We start from the raw sequence: 6,000 nt of genomic DNA on the forward strand, positions 1-6,000 counted from the left end.
CCTTGGCACTTTCAAAGCTCATATGGAGAAGGACGCACTGTAGGTTGCTAGGGCCTTCACTGACTGGTTGCTGCAGATGCTGGTGTACAATGGCTACCAGAACTAGCTTTAAATACATCAGCTTTAAACCAGCAGTGACTGTCATGCAACAATCCTTTGAGTGAATTGAATTTACAGTCTAGTACAACTTCATCCAGATCAAAGCTTCCTCCATGAGCTCTGCTTCAGCCTGCTCACTATACAACAAGGTCTATCCACAAAGAAATAAAGGGACAGACAAACGGATCACTTAATGGATTATCCTGGCATCGATACTCTGAGAAAAAAAAAAAAAAAAAAAAAAGGATTTTAAGAGCCGAACATTTCAGAAAGAAGAAAGCTCTCAACATTGCAGTCATTCCCATTGAGTGAAGAGACAGTGGTCTGTGTGGACAGTTCCTGTCTTCATAGGGCTGCACTGCTCCCTGATGTGTGACCTTCACTCTCTGGCAGCAGCATAGCTCTGCCGTAGCCATTCCTTCTGGCCCCAGCCCGATACCTCTTGCCTTCCTACTTAATTCTTTGTGTGATCCCTGGGTGAGATCTGCAAAAAGAGCCGTTATAAGGCTAAGCCCTAAGCGATCTGTTTGTGCACATGGCTGCTCATGTATTGAAACGTGGATTTCAGAGAATAAAGAAATGTGATGTTTCTAATAGGAACATTCCAAGCATAAGCAATTTAATTACTTCTTTCTGATCCAAAATGAACTGAAAAATTCCTTGGTTATCATTTCTGTCAGGGGGCATTACTGGCTTAAAATCGGTGCTAGACATGTGGTGGTTGAAATGGCAATTTTGTTCAAGATTTCTTCCATAGTAATATGCTGGCATACGTGTTCAGAGTGCCCATATGGCACACTTCCATATGCTGTCTCATTTTAACCAAAGCATAGATACATTTCTCCTTTTATTTCTGCAGAAACAATATGGCAGAAAGCCTTACAGAAGAAACTCATTTCACATATAGGTGAGGAATTCACTTCAGAGAAGACATTATTTTCTTGTTCACATAGGGGGCGGGTAGGGAACAGACTCTTCAGTAACAGGATGGAAGAGAAAGAGAAAAGAATAACAATAACAAAACAAAGAGACATCCTTTTGTTTGGTTCTATTCTCCAACTACATTAAATGACCCAAGTAATGAGTAGAGAATGATTTAGATCCAGTAGTACACAACCATGTTAGGTCAGTAACTGCTCGCTGCTGGCTGACAGTGTGAACTGGCCGTGAGCAAAAATGTGCTGTCATTTCAGAACATTTTTAGACTTAGCTATGGAAATATTTCCTAGAACAGACAGATTCCTTTGCTACACAACAATTAACACCAAGAGCTTAAAAATGCAGAGGCCTGATGTGTTCTTTAACAGCCCAGATGCCTCCGGGGTTGGTCAATGAAGCATGAATGGCTAATATAAGATTCTGTGAATACTACTTGAAGATAACTTACAAACAAACAAACAAAAAGCAACTTCTGAGAGCTTTCAAAATGTACTTCTGGCTAACGTAGTTTTCCTGAAGGTATGTTTTTCTGTCCTGCTTCTCCTATTTGCTGCCCTGATTTGCTGTGAGCTTTTAAATTAATTTGCAAATTGCAAAGAGCATGAACTATCATTGGGTTTGCATCACACTCACCCCAGAAGAGTTAACTAGGACTGGAAAGCAGCGCTTTTTATGGATAATGAAAAAGAAATGGGGGGGAACAAAAAAGAGAGAGAGAGAGAGAGGAACTTGACTAATGACATCTTTAAACCTGGGACAGAGAATGGGTGGGTGTCCTGGTCCAGTGATCCCTGTGTTTTGAAGAATGGACTTTGAGCGGGCATCAAGGATCATGATGACACTGCACTTCCACAGGAGGAATGTGGTCCCATTTGGGCAAATGCCAAGGAAATCTCAGTGCAGTGTGCAAAGAGATACTCTGGAGACGAAAAGGTTTTTCTGTAACACACTGCTCAGAACCCTTCTTCCAGTTTAGGTCACCTCTCACAAAGTGTCATTTCTTGACAAATCTACCTTTTGCGTTACTGTTTTTATGGGCTACATGGACAATTAGAAAATGTTTCCATGGCAATTCATAGACAGTTTCTCCAAGATAGATTTTAGCATTCATAGACAAAGACTCTGTTCCTCCTTTCTGTTTTTAAAGTATTTTTAAGGCTAACCAAGTAGGATCATGTAGGAGTATGTTCTGCTACAGTAACAATATCACTATGAGGATATGCAGGGATTTCCAAGTTGAAAGTATTCTATTAATATCTTAAACATACATGTTAAAAGCACATTCAGATGAGACTGGGGCATACCTAAATCAGGTTAAATTTTGGAGTTTCAAAAAGGATTAACAGTGTGAACTGTGGCAGCTGGGATGAACTCAAACAGCTGAAGGGCTACGGATTGGTCATTTCATGCCTTCCATTTCAGACAGCCAACGTACAGCGAGCTGCTCTGCAGATATACTTAGGTTTTTATTTTTGAAGTGCAGTTGGACAGTCTACAGGAAAAGTCTTGGAAATGAGAACTACTAAAACAAAGAAACAAACAAAGGAAACACATGCCAAGCAATTTAAGAGGGGTCAGAAGAAAAGAGCCTGTTCATTCCTCTTCCAGTGAAATGGACATCCCTTTGTGAAAGGAGAAAGGAGAAAGAACTGCTGATACTTACTGCAAAGTGAAGTTCTGGCAGTCTAACCTGTGATTATGACCCACTAATAATTTTCTCTGTGAGCAGCTCAGTAAAGGGAGCAAATAGCAGGGGGCAGCATAAAATGCCCAGCTGGACATTTTAACCGAAGTTTCAATCCTGTTCATAAATCATTTGAATATTAATATCTAAATGTACAAAGCTAGTTTACCATATTACCTTTCTAACCATTATATTACCTAAGCTTGCTTTTTTTTTCCCTTACAAATAAGATACAATATTTTGCAATACTGTATATTATAAACAGTGCTCCTTGACCATCCTGCAAATAGCAGTTCTTTCTGATCTCATAGTATGATGTGTTTTCCAGAACCACTGCATTCTTTTTGCAATTCAGCGGACTCTGAAAACACTTCCACATCAGATCAGTTCATGCTGGCTCCGTAGGCACCAGCGCTCACTGTTCAGGGAAGCTGGAGCTCAGCAGAAGGCTATCAGGTGACAGATCCTGGTGTTCCCAAGAAAAACCTAATGTTGTTGAGCCTTAGAAGTAACTAAAACACATGTAAACCATTCCACATTTAAAAAAAAATAGAATCTTTTTATTCTCTGTGAAAGAATAACTTTGTTAAAGTTGCAAAACTGGTGATGCCACTTCTTGTTGGAACTGCTGCAGTGCAGACATTTGTGTAGCCTGAAGTCTTACAGCAAAAACCTGGAGTCTTAGACTTATTTGCACAGCACGTTTGTCTTCTCAGAACATCTGTTCGACTCTACATTTGCCCTTATGAAACTTCATCAGGTTTCTCTCTGCCCAACTCTTCAGTCTGTCCATGTCTCACTGAAAGGCAGCACAGCCTTCTGGTGTGTCAGCCACCCCCAGTTTTGTACCACCAACAAACTTGCTGACAGTGCATTCTAACCCTTTGTTCTGGTCACTGAAGATGCTGAACAAGACCAGACCCCATACTTACTCCTGGGGAATACCACTAGTTGTAGCTTCCAGCCAGACTCTGTGCCACTGCTCACAGCCCTCTGAGCTCTGCTGGTCAAACAATTCTCAGTCTACGTCACCTTCCACTCATCTATCTCACATTTCTTAAGCTTACCTATGAAACACACACAGACATGCATATATGTATTTTTTTTAAAGGGCATGTATGTTACCTCTTCTTCCCAAAAGAGTATTGCTTACTGTACAGGTAGACCACCGTACTGAAAAGATGTAAATAGTTTAGCCTTCTAGAAATGGAAATGAATGGTTATTGTAGGAGAATTACTGTTTGGCAGAATATTAGACTTCCAAGAGTATATTAAATTAAAGCAGCTTATGTACTGTTCAGCATCCACCTATGAATGTACACTGACATTTACCTTGAAAGATTGGTCTTCAGAATTGAAGACTAGCCCAGCTTATGTGGGGATGCCAAACAGTGTACCTGTGGTTCTGTTCAGGTGAAGCCAAAAGGTAGAACTGTGAAGGGCAGCTGCAGGAGCATAAGCATCCAGGGACTTAAGTTGTATTACTGGGACCGCCACCATCTTCTGCTTTGTTCTCACAGTGGATTTTAATTCTCTTTGTTTCTTTGACAATAAGCAGAGCTGAGACTGTTTACTCACTTCAGCAGAACCATTTGAATGTAACAGATAAACAGTAAACAAAGCTAATTCAATAAATTTAAGTACAACTTCACTACACTGCTAAAGCCTAATAGACAAAGCAGAGGATTGAGAAAGCAACTTAATGTACTGCATTAGGTACATAAGAAAGACTGCTGGAACAATTTGAATTTTCTGAAGTCAAACCTACTTCCAAGAAGCTCAGAGTGGTAAGAAAGAGAAGCAAAGTCAGTACCAGTATCTGGTATCTCACTGCGCAGTAATAAAATAAATAATTGTAAACAGTCACGAACACCTTAAAACAAAATACACAAGTACAAACAGAGCATCTGACAGAGTGGAAACAAGAGAAATTACATAATAATTTCAACATGCAATTCTCAGATTAGATCTGCGTGATACACTGCTGTTATTTTTTCACAGTAATAAACAAAGGTTGGCACTGACAGCAGATGCTATTCCTCAGTATTCAATATAATACTGCAATATGCTGCTGCTGCATTTCCAAATTACTGAAGGTATTACCAAGAAAGCTGCTACAGAGGAAGGAAAAAAGATGGAGGAATATTACTGCTTCTATGCTAAGCTGCTGTGGAGGCAGCCTTCTTAGTGGTGACCAAAGATAAAAACAATTAGGTAGTTTTTGCCATTCAATTCCTGTGATGTTTATTTTAAATACATAACACTTCAGTGTCTGTGTATGTTTTCTTCTCAAGTGTGGGCTAAACAGAGGCGTAGTGAAAAAATAGACTGACTTCACATTGACATCAACAGAGTTGAATTTCACCCAAATGTTCTTAACTGTGTGCACCTCTTTTTAAGAGCACTACTGATATTCCATTTCTTCCACTTAATATTGCATGCAGAAGTGTGAAGAGCAGGATAAATTTCAATCCCATTAGAGTTAGCAACAAACCTTCTGCTAATTTACCTGTACAGAACACAAACATATGGCTGAGTTAGAAACAGAGGAAGATAAGAAAATGCTCTCTCTCTGGCTGGAATCAGGGTAGATGAGCAGTGCCCAACTTGCCCATGCTGTTCTCTGCTCTGATGCCACTGTGGTCCTTTCTCCACCAGAAAGGAACTGCTCCTTTCTTCACCAGAACCAGGGTTCCCACCTCACAGAGCTGGCGGTGCCAGCTGTGGGCACACAGATGAGGAGGGAGCTGAACAGCTGAAGGGTACCAAAGCAGGTACTGTTGAGTGCAGAGACGAGGAGGAGAGGAAGAGTGGCCTCTTTATCTCAGCAGGCTTGTAAGACACGTCTTGCACATAAACATGCTGGAAGAAGTCCAGTCGGAGAACTGGATGGATGTATTTTAATATCACTATTTTTAGGTTATATGAGAGAAGGCTGCTGGGAGTCTAAGTTTAAAACAAATGGTAGGTTGCTTCTTTCTGTTACAGGCACAGAACTGTGTCACGACTGAAAAAGAAACACATGGCTGAGAGACTTCTTGAACTCCTGCATGGTGGTTAATTTTTCAGCAGTTCTTTTAATGGATATGAGAGCATAATACAGCAGAATCCACGAAGTCAGCTCTCACTGTCAGTTCCTCAGTATGATTCTGGACAAAATCCCATCTCTCTTACCAATGCTTTAATTTTTGGTTGTGTTCCTTCCCTATCTCTCTGGTCAGCTTTTGAATGAATTGCAGATTTTGAATCAGATTTTTGAAACAGTCTACAGAAGCACT

Source organism: Lagopus muta, chromosome 7 (genome assembly GCF_023343835.1).
Source record: "Lagopus muta isolate bLagMut1 chromosome 7, bLagMut1 primary, whole genome shotgun sequence".
Classification (NCBI taxonomy): domain Eukaryota; kingdom Metazoa; phylum Chordata; class Aves; order Galliformes; family Phasianidae; genus Lagopus; species Lagopus muta.